This window comes from Urocitellus parryii, chromosome 13, assembly GCF_045843805.1.
Source record: "Urocitellus parryii isolate mUroPar1 chromosome 13, mUroPar1.hap1, whole genome shotgun sequence".
NCBI lineage: Eukaryota > Metazoa > Chordata > Mammalia > Rodentia > Sciuridae > Urocitellus > Urocitellus parryii.
The window spans coordinates 49,836,686-49,858,686 of NC_135543.1; the positions used below are offsets into that span (position 1 = coordinate 49,836,686).

Genomic DNA, 22,001 nt, shown 5'->3' on the forward strand with positions numbered 1-22,001 from the left:
CTGTCCAATCACTAGTTATGTGACCTTAGCAAATCACATATATTTTCTGATCCTCAGTTACTTCAACTGTAATAAATACCTACCTTTGCCACAATTTTTCTGTGTATTCTAGAAACAATTCAAATATTTAAGCTAACTGTGATATGCACATGAAAGGATAGCATCCACCACACCTGTCATACAATAGGCTTCCTTCCTTCCAAAGTCTAAGAGTAGAGATGGGAAATAGAAAAGGTCAAAGAAGGGAAAACTATAAACACTGTTTTGTCACTACTTATTTTCCCAAGTCCTTTTCTACTATTTTGGTTTCATTCCAAATCTTCTGACACTTCACACAGTCCTACAGGGTTAGCCTGGAGGCCACAGTTCCTAGCTAGTGGGTGGTAGCAACTAGGGACTATGCTTAAAGTCAGCCTAACAAGACATAACTGGGAGAGTCTTAGCATTTTAATACTGAATGCATAACAGTGATTTTTAAATAGGGGCTGGAAAAGTGGGGAGCAAGGGTGAGTGACAAGACTATAGGCTTATCCACCTCATAAGTGCAGCATTTGGAGGACAAATATTTCATATATTTAAAAAGAGTACAGATGGGGTTGGAGTTGTAGCTCAGTGGTAGAGTGCTTTCCTAGCATGTGAGGCCCTGGGTTTGATTCTCAGTACTACATATAAATAAAAATGAAAGGTCCATGGACAACTAAAAAAAAAAAAAAAAAAAGAGTACAAATTAACCCCTGAAGTGTACACCATGACACCTGTCTGGCTTTTTACAATTTTTTAAAATGTTAACTCCAATGAATTACCTAAAAATCTAACCAAGAAGGATTATGTCACAAAAGAGACTTTTTCTGGCAAAATAGATTTTCATTTTCAAAGAACTAAATGACAAACTTTGGGAATACTATTTATAATTTTATTTTCTTTTTTCAGAAATCTATTTTGCAAACCTTCAAATGCTAACGCTCTTCAGATGCTCATACTTATTTTATTCCAATTTTTAACCACATGTGTTAAAGAAAAATATTCAGAACAAGTAGTCTCTGCTTTGGTCAATTAAAAAAAGAGAATGTGAGTTTTCATAATAGCTATTTTCCTGATACACTGCGACAAAGTTCTCATCCAAATAGCTATGATTACCTGTTAACTGACTTTGGAACTATCTGCTTTAAGAGGATAATTAAAGCATCATTTTATGATATTATTGTAACATAAATACTAAATACTAAAATGTCTATAAAAGCCCATATATCTCATTCACAAACATCTGTAATGAACTAACGCCTGGAATAACATTTAATCAAATTTTCCTGCCTAGAAAATTTAATCAATTTACTTGAGACTAAATCTGTCTAGTGCAAAGGATCTTATTAAACTTTCAGAGGTATCACAAACCTAATGCCATCAAAACCCAAAAGTATTGTAATGAATTATCTCACTAAAAAGATCTACCAACTTACAAAATGTATAACAGCCTCATAATCAAAGCCAATTCTACTGAACTGTGAATTCCTAGAGAATGGCAGTCATTCATGTTGAAATCATTTTTCATCATAATAAATTATAGCAGTTTTTATGACATGACAGGGTCAATAAATTCCATAACAAATGGAATAATACTACTTGCTTGAGAAAGTTCAGTGCTAAAGTCCATGGCTCAGTTTTTTTATTATAATTTTTATTTACCTGATCTCTAATCTTACCACAAATTTTGAACTAAAACATTCTTAAAATTTTATCAATATCACAAAACTCTAGCAAAAATCCAAATTTACATAAGGTTGAAAGACTATTAGAAACAATTTTGCCCAATTACTTCTTACTTCAAATAGTCTAGGAAGTTTACTGAATTCACCAAAGCTACACAGCTTGTTATTGTTAGAAGTGAAATTACAACCCAGATTTTCTTCTTCATTCTAGTTCTTTCCTTATTATATTTCCTTCTCTGCTGCTTTCCAAACACCTGACTGCTATTATTTTTTAAAGTATCCTTATCTGTAAAATACTAATCACATCAAAACAAAAGTTAGGAACCAATACACTTGCTATGGAACAACTGCAAGTATTAATGTACACAAAAGCCAACTTCTTCCACCTTACCCCAACTTTGACTTAATGACAAGAAACTGAAAGTTATACCAAAAACATCAGAGAGTGAATATCCTCTGTAGTCAGCTGAAGCAAAACCTAGAGTCTATACATTGCTCGGAGAGAGGCCACGTTTCAGTGGTCAGTCCTTTCCTGAGCCTTTCCTATCCCTGTCCCCACCCCTAATAATCTACCAGACATATCAACTATGCATTCCTTTACACATATTATGGCATAAAAAAAGTATTTTCCTTTCTGTCCTAGGCAAACACAAACATATACTACTGACTTACTATTAACATGATAAAATAGCAAATGCATTTCAGAAAAATCTAGGGTTTTTATATTTTTTATACCTTAGACTTTCTATATTCAACAAAATAAAAATCTTTAAAATAAAACATACTAAAAAACTTTCTACTAATGTTATAACTATCAAAATGAGGGGCTTGGGATGTAGCTCAATAATAGAGCACTTGCCTAGCATGTGTGAGACACTAGGTTTGATCCTTAGCACCACATTAAAAATAAACAAATAAAAGTATTGTGTCCATCTATAACCAAAAAATTTTTAAAAAAGAAGAAATATCAAAATGACCTATAAATTCATATTTGCAAGCCTGTTTAAATTGTTTTACGAAATCACTATCTAGAATAAAACTTTGAGAACAAAAGTCTAAAGAATTCATTTAATTTTTAACTTATGAAAAAGTACTGTTAACTTTATAAAATTTTAGTAAAGGTATACCTGAAATATTTGTCATGTCTAAAAATCATCTGTAGTTATGAAGTCATATAACTATGCTCGGACACATCCATGAATACAGTTCAAAATTTACTTTGTATTATACTAGGGGCTTTGTCAAGGATTAATATGAAAATGTCCTAACCACAGTGAACACTACGTCAAGGATAAGTCCAGCCATGGAAAGAAATGGTTATAATGCAAAAAATGTGCTGTCATATGGGTTTTGTGAGAACACAAAGGAAGAGATCATCACACCAGTGTCATTAATTATGTCTGTGTACTTGATAATACTCAAGTGTATAGTCTTCCTGTACCTCTTCCTTCCTTTCCTCTTCCTTCCTTTAGGTTATAAAAGTGTGAGTGCTCTCTAACCCCCATCACAAATTAGCCAAACCCGGAACAACTAAGTCAAGTCAGGATTAGCAAAAAAAAAAAAGTCTCCAGATTTTCAGTATACAGTAGTGGTAAAAGGATAAGATGCTGCTGCTATTTACTTGGCATATTTATAAACTGAGCAACAACATTTCAGAAGCAGCAAAAATTGCCCACAGCACCTTCTAGTTTGGGGTTTGCCACATATAGCTGACACTGGTCTGTGTTTGTTAATGTTCATCTTCTCAAACAACAAGAATAAGGTGGAGGACCAAAGACAAAAGAATCTAGGGTTTCTTCTGCCAAAATTCAGGCAGCAACAGGGGATATGCCTTGTGTATCTAGTTCTAGAAATAATCCTTCTTGAGGTTCTTCCACTTCCTAGGAGAAAGCAGAGAGTCTATCAGCAATCACGCCACCTTCCAAACAACAATAGCTATCCTAAGAATTCCAGTTTAAAGCAGAATGGAGTATACTGTGTATGAGTCAAGGAATTTTCAATCTCTAATCTTACCGTACACTCAAACAACAGCAAGTGAAGGGCATTGCTACCCAGGGATGGGGAGTGGGGAGGAGCTGACGCGCAGTGGCTTGTAATTCGGTATATCAGTACCATACTACACTGTGCTATACTCTGCAATTACAGGATTCTCTATCTTCCCGAAGTGGGTTCCAAGATCTTAAAGGTAAACCCAATCCAGACAAGGGTATATTGCTATCAAGTCTGCTAGTTCTGAGACAACAGTAGTGCTGCTGCAGCCAAGATTCCTTGGCATACAGACACATTAAAATGATATTGGCAGCAACACCAGCTCTTCTCTTTCACCCTCTGCAGTTACTATAGCTCCTTTTGCTAAATCTGCCTTTGAGTTTAGACAGGAGCTGGATGGTTCATAATCACCCAGCAGCTGCAGCTGAGCAATACGTAGCCTAATTGTGGCACTGGAGCAGCTGAGAGGAAGAAAAGAGATAATACATACCCTACCACAGGCACACACAAACGACTGCACACACTACTGATAAGACATCAAAATACCTTAATAGGAATAGATTATTAAAGAAAATTAGTCGTACCTTGCTAGAGGACTTGCATTTATATTATAAATCTATTTAAATGTGAACTGAAGGTGACCTAAGCCATTTAGGGTTCGGAACAATGGAAGATCTTACTAAAACTTCCTGTAAATATCCACACAACAAGGCCAGTAGCACAAACATCACCTTTATAACATGACAGAGTTCCTGTGATATAAGAATTTGGCACAGAGCATGATCTCTTCTTTAACTTGACAACAATGCAAAGCAACAACATCGACATCTAAAACAGTGAGTAAACATTACACAATGCAAGTAGCATAAGCAATGATTCTCTGCATTTCTGAATCTCAAACACCAGACAATCATTTGTTTGAGAAAAAAAAAACAAAACAAAACATATTCTCCCCTCAGGTACTATACATCTTCATAAAATTTAAGTAAATGTAAACATATTTTGCACTGAGAATTTCAAACATCCTAAGACTATTGAAACTAAGGCTGAAATTACTGATCTAAAGAATTACTGTTCTATAAAACTGAAAATAATAATGCTTATTATTTTGATGTCATAAAGTTCTGTTTTTTCATTTTACCTACTTTTCTGAAAAATAGGGTAGATGATTACAGAATAGTATCCATTTTTCAATAAGCACGTTTTGATTTCCTAGAAGAAGTAAAAGGATAAGATGCTACTGCTATTTACTTGGCATATTTATAAACTGAGCAACAACATTTCAGAAGCAGCAAAAGTTGCCCACAGCATCTTCTAGTTTGGGGTTTGCCACATATAGCTGACACTTAAACTGAGCACTTAAACTTAAGCTGTCACTTAAAATACATAAAAATTTTTTTAAATGCATAAATTAGTAAAACATAGTGTCTGCCATCAAAATTAAAATAGTTAACATAGAAAACCCATAACTTTATTAAATGTTTTTCAAAATTCTTCAATTATTGAACATTTAGAAGTGAGTATGCAACATTTTCAAGGCAGTTATAAACACCAGCCAGTATATAACAATTATGATTTAATAAGTCTAATCCTGTTTGCAAAGGACAGTCTAGGCAGTGTTCCAAAGTTATTCACCACCAAATACTAAATTCTCAATCCAAGCCCCTTATTTTTATTACACATGGGCTTCTTTAAAAAATAAAGAAGTTCCATGTGAAATAAAACAGTTTTAGAAAAGCACACAAATGTACAACTTAATGAATTATACTAAGGCCAGCACCCCTGTGACCACCACCAGGTTAAAAGAACTTTCCCAATCACAGACTGTTCCCTTCTCCCATCTTAATTGTATTAAAACCACTTCCTTGCAGGTTTTGTTTGTTTAAAATAAAGTTTTATCACCCAAGCTTGCATTTCTAGACATCAGGCATTGCTTTTCAAAAATTTTTGATTAAATTTCTTTCTTAATATAATGCTAACACAAAAAATGTCTACATTGCATTAATTCTCTATATTGAAAGCTAAATATATTTGTAAAGAAAAACTATTAACAGTAATAAATTACAGCTTCAAATGATGCACACTTCAACTTTGAATATAAACAAATCTTGCATTAGTAATATTTCATTTATATTGGGTCACTGCTATTCTTTTAGCATATTTACTCTTTGGTCATTATATACAATAAGTTTCATTTGCACAAATATTAATTTTTGCAGTTTGAGAATTACTTAAACTCAAAAAAAATATTTCAACCATGTATTACTATTACACTTTGATCATAAGACAAATTCCGTCTATCCCAGGAAGAGAGGTCAAGTCTGTAATATCACTTTCGATTGAAAAGCAAGGAGTCAATTTTGTGGCTTATGAAGTCAGCAAAAACTAACTGCAAAACTAAAGCTATTATAACATTATGGTGCTTACAAGAGAGTACATACTTTAAGAACCCTTTTATCTTTTATCCTGGAAACTTGGATATGAACTATCTTGTATTTAGATTGAGATCAAAGGCAATTGTTGTCATTATTTCAAATTTAGGACCCTCTGAATTGCCAGCCAGCATTTAAATTCTTCACTGAGATTTAGCTAGTATGCAAAAAGACACAATTAAGAGTCAACAGAGCAGGATCTCACGCATTTGTAAGAAAAATGGCCTTGATGAAATACAACTTTCTTACAGTACGATATATGACTATTATATGTGATGCATACAAGATCGTTGGCTTCTAATTCAAGACACCCCTTCATTATCTATCCATTCAAAATGCTTCCTGTCCACTGTGTGCCAAGCATTGTGCTAGTTACTGGATTTAACACATGGTCACAAGTACACATTTAGTAATATTTTCCTTAGAGTGTAATTTAACTTGAGAAACTTAACCGGATAAAGAAAGTAAACAGTATGGTTTATATACGCTTAGAACTACCTAGATACTTATGGCACTGTAATTTTACAAAGAACGAATATACATACTATCATCGTATCATACATGTTAAATCATCTAAGTGAAAACACACGAGTGGTGCTACTACACTTTTATTTAATAATTTATTAAATATTTGACCGTATGTTATTCTATGTTCAATTATGCAGAAAATAATTCAACCAAGTCCGAACTACACTGCGTCCCTCTCACTATTAAACAAAAAGTAACGCTATTCCTACACCAGACGTGACTTTCCAAAGCTTCCTGAAACAACTCTGTCCCATGCCCAATACGGCAAAAGCTGGAAACAATTATCAAGAAGAAAAACACCGTTTAAAACAAAATTTTCTTTAACACATGTGGACAGAGAACCGAACGTGAGGTGGGGTGGCAAGGTGCTGTAAAAGCGGACTCTGAATGATCTACTTCCCAACCCCCAACCCAAAACAAAGAAAAACTTTACACATGTTGCGGTTTTCAATCAAACCAAGTGAAGCCAGAGGCTCACCACTCGCCCCACACACCGTCCTCCTCTCTCCTTGCACAGTTGCCACAGGCGTCAGGCGACACTCAGACAGACCTCCAGCCTCCAGGACAGAAAGGCCGCTTCCCTTGCCCCCGGCACCAACCATGGGGGCAAAAATAAACCTGGCCCGGTGGTCCACATCCTTAAGGATGCGGATTGGGGGGTGTCCCAACGCTCCGAGGACCTCAAGTCGGACTTGGGAGGGACCGGGAAGGACGGGACTTGGACCCGTTCGGGGGCCGAGCAGGTAGCTTGGGCAAGGAGACACGCCCGCCGGCCGAGCCGGGGGAGGGGAGAAGTTTCTCCCCAACTTCCCGGCTCGGGGCCGGCGGGGGCGGGGAACGGCGGCGGCCGCCGCGGCGCCTTCGGGCGCGGGCGGGCGCCAGAGCCAGGGCCTAGCGCTGCTGGGGCCGGGGTCGCCCGCCTCTGCTCACCCGGCCACGCCGGTTCCTTACCTGCCCCCCGGCCGCGTTCGCATGAGTCGCCGCTGCTGCCTCGGCTCGGGAAGGCGGGGAGGGGGCGCGGAGCGGAGGCAACGTCCGCGGGGCCCTCTCCCTCCTCCACCTCCTCAGCGCTGGGCGCGAGGCGGTAGCGACGACGGCGGAGCCGGCCTGGGACTCGTTACTTGTGGAGGAGGGAATTCCCGGGCTCCCCACCCCTCGGCCCCACTCTCACCTCCTCCTCTCGCGGCCCCGCCCCCTCCGCTCCGCGGTGGGGGCGGGTGCGGGGCGGGGGCTGCGGCTACCTGCGCGCTACCGCCCGCTTACCGGAACTCGCGCCGCGCGGGCCCGACTCTCGCGCCTTCCGGCGCTGGCGCCCCCCGCCCCTCCGCGGGCCCAGAGCCGCTCAGCCGAGGTCCGGGTCGGCGGCGGGTCCGGGTCACTCCTCCTGACCCAACATGGCGGCGGGGTCCGGGGCGGATTCCCGGGGCGGCGCAGGCTGAGGGGGCGTGGGGAGGAGGCGCTTCTCCACTCGCGGAGCGGGCCCGCAGCGCCGCTGCCCACCCGCGGGCCCGCGGCTGGCCGGTTTGGCTGCAGCGGCGATTGAATGGGGCGCGCCGATTCCGCCCCCCCCCCCTGCCTTTTCTCCTGCCCCTCTGCTCTGGGGCCGTCGTGCCGAGGGCTTTGGGGCTTTGTTATCGTGGGGGAGAGCAGGGTTGAGTTTTTCTTGGTTGGCTGTTGGCTTCTCGGTACTATGCTTCCGCACTCTTTGTCGTGGATAGTAAAATCTCAGCCCAGCCGTGCGAGCCAGGAAGGCGTTGCTCACACTCTCCTCACCACCCTGGTCGCCGTCCAAAAACGTTCGCGTCTGGCCTCTTTCCGAGGCTGGGATCCTGTCCCTGCCCCGGGAACTTCCTGTTGACTGTAGGTCGAACCAGCCTTGCCGGGAGGGGAACCAAGCTGAGTCCTGTTGGCAACCATCCCAAGTTGGTGGCTTTCGTTTATCTTGGGACAGCGTATTCTTATGTGATCCTGGCAATGTCCCAGTGAGGGACAGGTATTATGACCCTACTCGACAGCTGTGGAAACTGAGGCTGGGTCCTCAAAAGTGGAGCAGCCACAACTAGAATTGTGTTTATCTGAACCCATGCACCTTTCCTATTTGCCTTACAGAATGGGAAGGGTCCGGAAGGAACCAGGGTAAAGAACCAGGGTTAAGTCAAGGTGGAGATGGGTTAAACTTTGAGGCTGTTTTGCTGAAGTCACTTCTGTCTTGTCAAGCTCTTAATTTCCGCTTTTTGTTTCCTGTTTGGTGGGACTATTAATGTGGGACTTTTGGTTTCCTTTGTGGTTTTAGTGAAATTCAGAATCATCTTCGATAAACATGAAATAGCACAATCATCTGGGTCAGTATTCCGGTATTCTAGGAACTTAAGGATGTAAAAAAAAAAATAAAATTCTTCAGCTCACTAAATGAACCAAAAGTAAGCACAGGCATCCACATTAACAAAAAGGCACATGTAATATGACAAGGTGCTTCATTTAATTACTAAAACTATATTTGCCGTTGATGTTTTAGACATTAAAATTTTTGAGTAGACTTATATTTTTAAAACAAAAAAAATAAAGTCCTTGAGTTGTTGCCTTTCTGAACTTACAGCCAGAGTAGAAATATTTTTGTTTTCCTAAACTCTCAGTCTCAAAAAATCAAGTTTACAATACTAGTTTATCCAGCTTTGAATTTGTTCTGTATGGAGATTTAAAGGTGGTGTCAAAATCTCACCTACAAGTTATAGTTTAAATTGACTTGAATTTGCTTCACCTCACCCTCATCTTTTTGGTTTTGTTTTGTTTTTGTTTATTACTTCAATTCCTGTTTTCCTTTTTCAAATAATCATTGTCCAGTGCCAAGTTTTAGTCTGTAAAAAACCTGGAAAGTTTAGTATCTTACATTCAATGGCTCACTTATTTCCAGGAATATTTAAAACATTTATTTTTTAATGGGACAGAATCGGTAAAGTCTTGTTTGAATTTTATATGCTAGATGTTACTTTTAATGAAAATCTTTTTATTTTACTTATGAAATGGAAAAGTGAAGATGCTGGACCCTATGTGTTGCTCTCCTGCATGACATAGAGATCTGGTATGTGTGTGAAGGAGTGAGAAGGGACCTGTCTAGAAATGCCTGGGGAAAACCAGGGGAATGCTTTAAACAAATAATTTATGAGATATGTTAGCTCCCTAGAAAAGTAAAATGTTTTATTTAAGTTTATTAATGCTTAAAATAATTTGGCTGGAAGTTTAAAAGATTAGAAGTTGAACTGATGCCCATATTCACCCTGGAACCTGTGATTCTGCCAGGAAAAAAAAAAAAAATTGTTTTTTAAGATAAACTTCTTTCTATCAGTGAGTGATCTGCTGCTGCTTCCATCACTGAGGCCATGATGATGATTTTCTTTTCCTAGTAACAGTGGAAAGAAAGCCTGTGGCCCTGCACAAGGTGCATGCAATATGCATGCCTCTGCTCTCAAACACCCATCCCCACTACCACCCCTTCTACCATTCAAAGACTAGATCTCCTCAAGTCTACTTGGTGCCTGAAGTTATCTGTAGCACCATGGCCTTGCCAAGATTGTTCATAAGCCCAATTAGGAGGAATATGAGGACCCCTCTAAGCAAAGATTTGGAGGATCAGGCAAAAGTAAGGTATTTTTCCTTGAGTGTTAGACTCATGATGCCAAGCTTAGTGAAACAATACGGTAACCCACCCATTTCTCAACACTTGGTATCTTTTTTCCCTCAAGGACTGTGGCTCATGGATCATAGTTTTGACTTTCCCTCAACTGGGCAAAAGCTATCTAAGAGAATCATCAATGGATATATATATATATATATATATATATATATATATATATATATATATTCACACACACACACATACATGTCTGACAATGAACAGATGTTGATAAGCATTTTTACAATTAATAAATGTCACAGCCAGCAATCTTAAATGAATATCATCAAATATACCCCATCATCTTGCTTCTTTTGTTGTTTTTCTAGCTTTTAACTTTGTGGCTGCTACCTGGTTCACAGTCAAAGAATTTCATCCTGTGCCTGCCATGCCTCTCAGCTCCATGACTGTTTTCTAGTAGTCTAGACTTTGCTCTTGGCATTTACTTTGAGATCATATCTTGGTTTATCCTCTGCTTCAGTTCTTTCTGGTTCTCTTGCTCTTTGGCCTCAGTCATGTTAAATCCCCTAATTTTAACTGTGCTTCCGGGTATCCACTGACTATTTCTAGGCTTACCTACAGCTTCAAACTTTCATACTCTGAATTGGTTCCTCACTCTACTTTCTGACTGCAGTTTCTAAGCTAGATGGTCCTGTTACATGATCTCTGTCAAGCAAAATACAGCAAGTAGTAGAAGTCTTTTGAGATTATCTGATTAACTTTCTTTTCTGAGAATTTGTCCTCTATAAATAGGGAGAGTATAGACCTGGGGTCTTAGTACCTTACTACTAATCCCAGGCTTCAACCTGGAGTTTGAATTTTGAGGGAGTGACACAGAGGTGACTCAGATTATTCATGGTGGCCATGGTAGAGTTTAGAGTTCCATGGCAGAAAGTGAGGGTTGAGGGATAGGGAGTTCAGTTGCAGGAGGCAAGAAGTGTCCAGAGCTGATGATGCCTGCATCCCAAACAACTTCCTCCAATAAATGTCTTTTCTGTTTAAATTAAGGGGCTCTTTCTGTTCTTTGCAAATAAGAACCATAACTTAGTCTCTCCTACTGATTGTACCACTGACAGTCAACTCAGGAGCTGAAAGGGCAACATTTCCTGCCACATTAACAGAGTAGGGTTGGGTGCACGTGATGGGGGAACTAGTTTTCACAGAGAGAGAAGGATGAATCAGATGTATAGCCAGAGTGAAGATAAGAGATTGCAGGCCCCTGATGCCGAGACTCATGTGCCTTGTACCACATGTAATATACCAAACTTAGACAGCTGGCAAGTCAGTCCCTCTTTCTGTCCACCCATGTCAGCCATGGCTTTAAAATCAATACATAGGGGCTGGGGATGTGGCTCAAGTGGTAGCGCGCTCGCCTGGCATGCGTGCGGCCCCGGTTCGATCCTCAGCACCACATACCAACAAAGATGTTGTGTCCGCCGAGAACTAAAAAATAGATATTAAAAATTCTCTCTCTTCTCTCTCACTCTCTCTTAAAAATAAAATAAAATCAATACATAGCAACACTTTTTCTCATAGAACACTAACTTCATCTTCAGAATCCTCAACAAAATTCAGACAGGAGCCACCCTAAAATTGGAATTAAAATATGTTGAAAATCATTTGATCTGTTCTATAGACTGGTAATTTCGTGCTCTGATCTATATTCCCAGTTCTTACAGCCATTACCAAGGGTTTGGCCTGTACTTTTCTGCTCCATTAAGTTGATGTATAGTCAAAACGCGTCAGTGTCTCTGACACTAAGTTAAACACCACTAAAATTGCTACCAGATTGCTACTTTCTGGAAATCTTTACAAATGGGTTATGAAAAGTAGAACACAATTTTGCTTGAAGGCAAAAAGTTAAAGTTAGAATGTTTGCCTGCATTGATGATTTAGAAAATAAATTATGTATCCGGGTCTTTAAAGTTAACTTGTATTGCTGGGTGTGTGGCATTGGCCTGCAATCCCAGCTATTGAGGCAAGGGGATTACAAATTTGAGGCTAGGCCAGGCCATTTAGTGAGATTCTGTTTATAAACAAACAAATAGTCTGGGAATGTAGCCCAGGGGGAGAACTCCCCTGGGTTAGACCTGGGCACTGCAAAAAGAAATTTTAAAATATCATGAACCATAAACTGGTACTTGCTATTAAGTAACTTTTTATAATAGGCTTCTTAAAGTGACACTATGGGTTTTTAAAAATGTGTTTAGAATAAATCCATGCTTTTAAAATGTTTTAATCTCTTAAAGCTAAACCTGCTTTTTGTACTTTTTGACCTTATACATTATTTTTCATCTATGTGTCTGACCAAATTTTAAAATCTGATTCACCAGATCTTAATAATTGATGTAAGTCACACTGCATTAAATTAAATACTTTACAAAATGTATTCACTCTCCTTTGATTTGTATATAAATGGGGCTTTGTTTTTTTCTTTATTATTATTATTATTATTATTATTAGTATTATTATTATTTTGTGGTACTGGGGATTAAACCCAGGGGTGCTCTAACACTGAGCTAAATCCCCAGCTTCCCTTTCTGTCTTTTAAATTTTGAGACAGGGTCTTACTAAGTTGCCCACATGGCCTTGAATTTAGAATCCTCCTGCTTCAGCCTCCCAAGTAACTGAGTTTCCGAGTATGTACCACCATGCCTTCAGCTGAATAGGGCTTTTGATTACTTGAAATTACCACTTAATTTTCCTCCTTTCTGAAGTAATCATATATGCAAGAAATATTTAATATGAGACCCATATTGTGAGGATATGTGTTTTTGGTCATGTGAGTGAGTTAACCATATAAGCATTGCAAATAATAGGATTGATAAAATACCGGCAGCAACTACAAGAAAAGCAATGGCTACTAATGGCCCTTACTGTCTGCTGTGCCTTTATGTGTATAATTTCCTAAATCCTCATAATAACCCTGGAGGTTGCTAGTTCTGTTCTCATTCACAGATTGGTGCCTTTAGACTTAGAGGAGTTTAACCCAATAAAAGGAGATGCTCCAAAACCTGTTCTACTGAAAGTTATTATGATTACAGAAAATAATTTTTTTTTCTTACAATGCTAGGGATCAATCCCAGGACCCGGTACATGCTGAGCTTCATCCCCAGCCCCCAGAATTATTCTTAAGTGTTATACCAATGACCACATAAAGCAGCGCTTACTTCTCCAAATTCTGGAATAATAAAATGGGTAAATTTGGGGCTGGGGTTGTGACTCAGCGGTAAAGTGCTCACCTCCCATGTTTGAGACCTTGGGTTTGATCCTCAGCACCACATACAAAAATAAACAAGTGAAATAAAGGTGTTGTGTCCAACTACAACTAAAAAATAAATATTAAAAAAATAAAATGGGTAAATTGTATTTTTAATTAGAAATACATACCTAAGAAATGTGAGATTCTATAAACTCATAGAAAATTCTTTTAATATTTATTTTTTAGTTGTAGTTGGACGCAATACCTTTATTTTATTTATGTTTATGTGGTGCTGAGTATCGAACCCAGGGCCTCACACGTGCTAGGCGAGTGCTCTACCACAGAGCCACAACCCCAGCCCGAAAAATTATTTCTTTATATTATTATATTCCTAAGAAAGGATTAGGGTAAACTTTATAAGACTAGCTTAAAAAGAATAAATTCAATTCAGAAGAAAAGTATTAAATCTAGTTTTTTTGTGGCCAAATTTTACTTTTATATTGTGTGTGTGTAGAAATATGTAAAAAGTCCCATCATTATGTGCAACTGTAATGCACCAATAAAAAAATGGGGAAAAAGTCAAGCTTTCCGGAGATGATTATTTTGCAGCTATCCACTCAACCTTTCATTGACACCCCCTAAAACCATGGTCTTCAAACAAAGAACCAAATATCTAGGAAATGACTATGTATACAGCATAAATGATTACCTTACTAAATGCAAAATATCTGTGCTAAGATTTGCATTTTAATCTACCAAGTCTAGGTAAGTGTAGTGAAGCCTTGCATGATAACCATAACTTTGTGGTAAGAGCTACTATAATAGTTAATAATAGCCCAACAGAAGGTAAGATTTTAAAATATTTTTAAAAATCAGCTTATTCATTCATTTATTTAAAAAAAAAAATGTATGGGCTGGGATTGGGTTCAGCGGTAGAGCGCTCGCCTAGCACGGGCAAGACCTAGATTCCATCCCCAGCACCACATAAAAATGAAGCCATTGTGTTGTGTCCATCTACACCTAAAAAATAAAAATAAATAAAAAATTAAAAAAATATAGTGTCTTACAATAAATTTTGTATATTTTGGTCTATATTAAAAGCAATCCTATGATTATTAACTTGGAGAAACTGGAGGTGAATAGAACATATTAAAATCCAGGGAGTATAAAGAGTCATAGATTTTCAAAGACTTTATTATGGCCTTTTCCTAGGGAAAATATAATTATACCAAATTTTATGCTAAAATAGTTTTATTTTGGAGATTTTCATTAGAGATTAATAAAATTAAGTTTTTACAGCATATGCCTAGTTTGGTTAAAATTTTTTTGGTTTTAACTAAAAGAATTAGTCACTTAAAAAAGGCTATCTTCTAGTTTTATGACTATTTTTAATTTCTTTGTAGTGAACAAACCTATAACCATTTCAAATTATTTGAACTGTGTATTCTGAAGATCAATTTACATGAGTACTTTTGCTTATGAATACTCAAACCTATTTTCACTAAAGAATAAGTAATAGTGAACAGAAGATTCAAAATATATATAATGACTCTTAAGTTTGGAGGATGCAGGCTCAGTGGTAGAGCGCTCACCTAGTGAGGTGAGGCAGTGGGTTTGATCCTCAGCACCACATAAGTATAAATAAATACAGTCAATATATGGGGCTGGGGATGTGGCTCAAGCGGTAGCGCGCTTGCCTGGCATGCGTTCGTCCCGGGTTTGATCCTCAGCACCACATACCAACAAAGATGTTGTGTCCGCCGAGAACGAGAAAATAAGTAAATAAATATTAAAAATTCTCTCTCTCTCTCTCTCTCTCTCTCTCTCTCTCTCTCTCTCTCTCTCTCTCTCTCTCTCCCCCCCTCACTCTCTCTTAAAAAAAAAAAAATAAAGTCAATATAGAGGATGCTATTTAAAAAATCCAAACATGACTAACGTAGAGTTTTCCTCTTGGAGACCAGATAATGTTGGCATAAAATAGAAAATAGGCATTTTTGCTCGTTTTAGGTAAAATTAGTTCCAACAAATTAAAATAGAAGCAAAGCAAGAGACTAAGGAATAGATGTTTTGAAAACCACAGACTGGAAAATTTGTTTCCTGCTTTGGTGATTGACTTTAAAAATTTTATATGAACTGTTTATATGAAAATATTTAGGTTCTTTTTAAACCTATTAGGAACCTGTTGTATAGTTGTAGATTTTATTCAACCTTGAAATAGAAAAAAGAAATCCCCCCTTTTATAAAAGGTTCCAAAATAAACAACTTTTTAAAGCTTTTATCTGAAGGTTTCACATATTCTCTGTAAAAATTACGTCTCATTTCCTTTGAGATGATGTGCCATACATCCAAAGAACAAAGCATTTCCTGAGTCTGTTTAGAGTACATAGGACCCATTCTTAAGTGTTTACCATTTGCCCTGAAGAATCTGGAAGATATTTGAAGGAAGGAAAGAAAAAAAAAAAAAAAAAGAATACAGAATATCAAATCTTGAGATGGTTAATAGCACAGAACTATGCAAAGTCCAAGTGAGTTATTTGATAAATTTGAATATTTAAAAGGCTATGATAATGCAATGATCTTTGGACTCTGAGTAAAACAAATTATTTTGGGTGATGGATGTATTCTGGAATTTATGGTGATGGTTGCAAAGCTTTGTGCAACTCAGTTATACACTTTGAAAGGTTGCCACAGTCTGGCTGGGCACAAATCACGAGCCACTCAAGCAGGAACAAACTTTATTTCCGAACTCACAAACTCACGCAAACGCCACCCACTCGGCCCTCCCAGCGACACCACACACCCACCGGAACTCCCTCCACCGGAACTTCACCAACCATCTCTCCAGGAATCCCCCCAAAAGCTCAACCAGATGGGCACCCGAGGCAGCAGGAGGCGCTCTATTGCCTGACAGCAGGGGTCTATTTACAACTGAATACACAGCCTGTTTCAATCCAGCATCATCCAGACACAGCAATTATACACAGCTTAACTTAATTAGCACCTCACTTTTGCTGAGGCTGGCATTAAACTTGTGATCCTCCTCCCAAGTCACTGGGATTACAGGTGTGCGCCACTGTGCCACGCTTAGGGATCAATTCTAAAGTCAGTACTTACCACCTGACATTGTCATTCAGAGATAGAAATATTTATCAGCCATTAGATAGAAATTTCTTTTAGGCGGGAGCAGATACCCAGTACCAAAAAAAAAAAAAAAAAAAAGATAAATTTCTAATTTATTGCTGGCAAGTATGTGGGGGAAAAGGTACACTTATATATTGTTTTGTTGGTATGACTGCAAATTAGTTCGACCACTTTGGAAAGCAATAGAGAGATTTCTTGAAAAGTTAGGAATGAAACCAACACAACAAATGACCCAGCTATCACATTCCTTGGTATTTGTCCCAAAGAATTAAAATTAGAATTACTATAGTGATACATGCATACCAATATTTATAGCAGCATAATCCATAATAGCCAAGTTATGGAACCAATCTAGGTGCCCATAAATGATGAATGGATAAAGAGAATGTGATACACACACACACACACACACACACACACACACACACACACAATGGAGTTCTACTCGGTCATAAAGAATGAAAAAATGTCATTTGCTGATAAATGAATGAAACTGAAGAACATCATGCTAAACGAAATAAGCCAGACTTAGAAAGTGAAGGGTCAAATGTCTTCTCTCATATGCAGAAGCTGAAGAGGAAACAGAATAAAAAAATGGGATCTCATGGGGCTAGAGTTGTAACTCATTGGTAGAGCTGCTTGCCTAGCATGTGTGAGGCACTGGGTTTGATTCTCAGCACCACATAAAAATAAAGTAAAGCCATTTTGTCCATGTACAACTAAAAAAATATTTAAAAATGGGATCTCATGAAAATATAAGGGAGATCAGTAGAGTAGAAGCAGGGGACCAAGAGAGAGGGAGGAGAGGAGAGAAAAGAAGAAGAACTGGGGAATGGAATTGGCCAAATTATTATATTATGCATGTATGAATATAACTCAATGTATTGCAATTTTATGTATAACTATAATTCATCAATTAAAAAATAAATAACAAATAGAAGAAAGATTAAAGACTATAATGCACTAATAATAGATTCTTCTATGTGAAAAAATTTCTAATTTATGTATTTTCAAGAAAAGGAAACTGAGCCTTAGGAATGCTAACCAAGTTTGTGGTTATAAGGAGCCTGATTCATAATTACATTTCTCCATTGCCTCTACAAATTAGAAAGTTGTTTTTAATTTGCATTTTTTCCTAGTGCTCATTTCTTTAACCACATATCATCAATACATTTCAACTGCAAGTAGTAAATGGTTTAAGCATTTTTCAAAGATTTATTTAGTTCTTGACTATAGATTAGAATTGTTACATAAAGGAGTACTTTTAGATATTTGTCAGAAACAGGAGATTTTTATTCTCATTAATATATGTTGATTCATTTCCTTATCATAATTATGTTTTTAAAATTTTCTACTTAGAAACCAAAAATATTATACATAACCTTTCCATTATAAAGTATTTTCTTCATCGTGCAGCTTGTGAAAAATCAGAAATGAAATGAAGCGCTTTTCCAGTTTCTCATGCTGAGTCAACAACAGAAAATCATTACTGTTATTCAAGAAATGGGCAAGAATATGCAGAACCTAGTGGCACACACCTGTAATCCCAGCTATGTGGGTGGCTGAGGCAGGAGGATTGCAAATTCAAGGCCAGCATTGGCAATTTAGTGAAACCCTGCCTTAAAACAAACAGGTTTGGGCATGTAGCACAGTGATAGAGCACTTGCCTAGCATGCATGAGGTCTTTGGTTCAATTCCTAGTTCCATACAAATACATGGGGGGAAAAAAAAGGTGGTTATTGTATTGCATAAAACAAAGAAATAAAAGAACACACCCTGCCTTTTGAAGCTTAGCAGAATATTATATACACAGATGAGTAATAGTTCATTTCTAAAAAATGCTAATGAAGAACATTAAAAATAAAATCTTCAGTAATTTAGAGTAGGGGTAGATTGAGAGGCTGAGGCAGCTAACAAGAGCTTTGAAAAGGCACTGGGACATAATGCAGGGAGACAGTTTACAGAAAGCCATTCCCAAGAGGGAAGATGAGGGCATAGTACACTTTGGATATAATCTGTGCATGAAATAGTCTTCTAAGCATGCCAGAAGTACATGATTTGTGTAGGGTAGAGTAGGAGGTGCAGATGCTTAATGAATCACATTTACAACTCTTCCACTTTGAATGTGGATTTTTCTATCAATTGCCCTCAACTCTCACTATATCAAACTTTTAAAGGCTGAGGACTTTATCTTATCTACTCTGATACTTTCAGTGCCTTGCCCAGTATTTCCAGTGACTAAACCAGTCTTTTCAGTGCCTGGCACAGAAAAGGCATTCTGCCTGTATTTGTTGAATTAAAGGAGCAAATGAATGAATGAGTCTCTGATAGATTAAGTGAATTACTCAAGTTCAAATGACTAGTAGGTGATAAGAGTCATGACTGGAACAAACCATATGTTTTCACACGATTCAGACAGGAACTGGGAAATGTTAAGAGTCATTATTTCTCCATTCTCCCTGGCTGTTAGGAAAATTTCTTGGGTGAACCTTAACAATTCTGTGTTAGGGTTCCCCAGAGAAACAGAGCCAACATGATGTGCATATACATAGACATATAGGGAACTGGCTTATACAATTATAGTAGCTGAGAAATACCCTCTGCCGGGTTAGTCACCAAGCTGTAGACTTGGGAGAGCAGATGGTGTAGTTCCAGTTGGAAGCCGAAGGCCTTCCTACTGGTGAAGTAGAAAGACCGATGTTTCAGTGCAAAACTCAAAGTTGGAAAAAGCCATGTTCAAACTGTAAGGTAGTCATGCATGGTTAATTCTTTCTTACTCAGGGCTCTATTCAGGCCTTCAAAGAATTGGAGAAGTAGGGTGCAGTTGGAGCATGCTGGTAATCCCAGTGACTTGGAGGCTCAGGTAGGAGAATGGCAAATACGAAGACTTGGCAACTCGGTGAGACCCTGTCTCAAATGAATGAATGAATGAATGAATGAATGAATAAATAGAAAAAATGAAAATCAGGGGCATGTGTGCATGTGGCTCCGTGGTAGTGCACCCCTGGATTCAGTCCCTAGTACCTGGGGTGGGGAGGAAGAATGGGTTGATGTCCACTCACACTGATGGAAGGCAGTCTGCTCTATTCAATTTACTGCTTCATATATTATCTCACCCAGAACACCCTCATACACATATCCAGAATAACATTAGACCAAATGCTGAGCATGAAATTAACTACCATAAAGTTTTATCCTTGACATATATAATGTAGTAAGTTAATTATCCCTAATTGGTTCCACCAAAACCTCATAGTGGAACATATTGAATTAATTAATTAAATAAATTTTTATAGTGCTAGAGATCAAACCCAGAGCCTAGCCCATGCTAGGCAAGGGCTCTACCACTGAGCTACAGCCCCAGTCCCATGGTCAATGTATTTTGTTCTGAACACGTATTACACACATTTCATTTTCTGAGATTGTATAGCATGATGCTGAAGAACTTGCTGTGTTTGAATTTCAGCTATAATGGGTGACTTTGAGCAGGTTACTTCTCACTGTTTCTTTTTCCATAAATTGGAAATAATTATTGTTTCTTGATCATCAGTTTGCTGTTTGAGAATGAAATTATAAAAAAGCATAAAGCATTTTATGTAGTACGTGGTACAGACTAAGTACTTAATAAGTGATGGTTACTGTTTAATGAGAAATATTAAAGCAAACTTAATGAATGTGGCATACCACGACTATTTCTTTGATTCTATCAAATAAACATTCTTTTAAAATGTTGACTTATATATTTTTTAAAATTTTAAGCATGTAAATATTTTATGCCTAGCATTCATGAGCCCAGGGGAGAAAAAGTGACTTCCTTTCAAGACATGTGATTTTTTGTGTAGTATTTACCCTGTGTTAAAATTTCAAAATTTTATATCAATGCAAAGTGGATCTTCTATATAACACATTGTTATCAAGAGATTATAACCACGATATCCTTTTGGGGGGGCGGTGACTGGAGATTGAACTCAGGGACACTCAACCAGTGAACCCAGCCCTATTTTGCATTTTATTTAGAGACAGGGTCTCACTGAGTCGCTTAGCACCTCACTTTTGCTGAGGCTGGTTTTGAACTCGTGATCCTTCTGCCTGAGCCCCCAGAACTGCTGGGATTACAAGCGTGCACCACCCCACCTGGCTCATAACCACAGTATCTAATTTTATAATCCTTTGTAGTATCTGGTTCACTGAATGATATTGTTTATTTCAGATTGTAGCTTTCCTCATATTAAAGTCTTGGGTTTGACCCAAATCCCTTTTTCTATTATTATATTTTCCTCTGTTGATATGACACTATATACTGTATTATCTTAAGCTTGCTTAAAAATTGTTTTTCCTTTTTGAATAGGATCATGGCATGCAGTGGAAGGAGACAATGTTGTGGTTCAGTGTGGGATTTGTATCCTTAACACCTATTTCAGACTCGATTTTTTTTTTTAAACCAGATTCTTGCTAAATTGCCCAGGTTGGCCTTGAATTCACAATCCTTCTGCTTCAGCCTCCTGAGTAGCTGCAGGTCAAGAAATTTTTAATTGAAGTTATAATCTTGACAAAATAAAATAATTAGAATGACTGCAAATCTCCCAGTGGGATAGTGTAGTTATTTTATATTATTACATAATTTCCCCTGCTGTTCATCCCCTTAGTTTTTAAAGGAGAATAAATTTTAGTTGTTTCCTAAAATTCCCAGCTTGAATGGTTTCTTGGTAATTTTGAGTTCAAGGATTATATATATATATATATATATATATATATATATATATATATATATATATTTTACTTCTTTCCCACCTCCTCTTATGGTGCTAGAACAATGCTATATCTGTAGAAGATGCCAAATATATTCTTAAGCAATGAATACACAATTGAAATGAGTTTGGAATAGTCCTAGGAAAGTCTGGAACAGTGCAGTGAGAATACTGTCTCTGTTAGAAGTAAAGATGAACAGATCCTTCAGTAATAGCACATCAAAAAAAAAAATACAATTCTGACTGGCTGTGGTGGTGCACACCTATAATCCCAGCAACTTTGGAGGCTGAAGCAGGAGAAACTCAAGTTCGAGGCCAGCCTCAGCAACTTAGCCAGATCTCAGCAACTTAGTGAGATCTTGCCTCAAAATAAAAAATAAAAATGGCTGGGGATTTAGATAGCTGGTAAAGCACCCCTTTGTTCAACCCCAGTACTGTAAGGGGTATGTGGGAGAGGATATAGGAGGAGATGGTCCTTTGTAGTAATTGGTGAGAAACAAAAAATAAGGAAAAAGTGAGGCAGGGGCAGGCACAGAGGCAGTCCATATATGTGAAGACAAACTTTGACCAGGAGACCAAAGACAG

The 22,001-nt window shown here is 38.0% G+C and overlaps 1 protein-coding gene across 3 annotated transcripts in view; it reads right to left on the reverse strand.

Moving 5' to 3' along the window:
- The window catches only part of Yes1 (YES proto-oncogene 1, Src family tyrosine kinase), a 66,435-nt gene extending 58,418 nt beyond the window's left edge, over positions 1–8,017 (reverse strand). Inside the window, exon 1 of one of the 3 annotated variants that reach the window (XM_077792163.1) lies at positions 7,919–8,017. The gene's annotated coding sequence lies outside the window, so the exon portion shown is untranslated. The other 2 variants (XM_077792164.1, XM_077792162.1) reach the window with 2 other exon arrangements.
- Between the last annotated feature and the right edge of the window lie 13,984 nt (positions 8,018–22,001).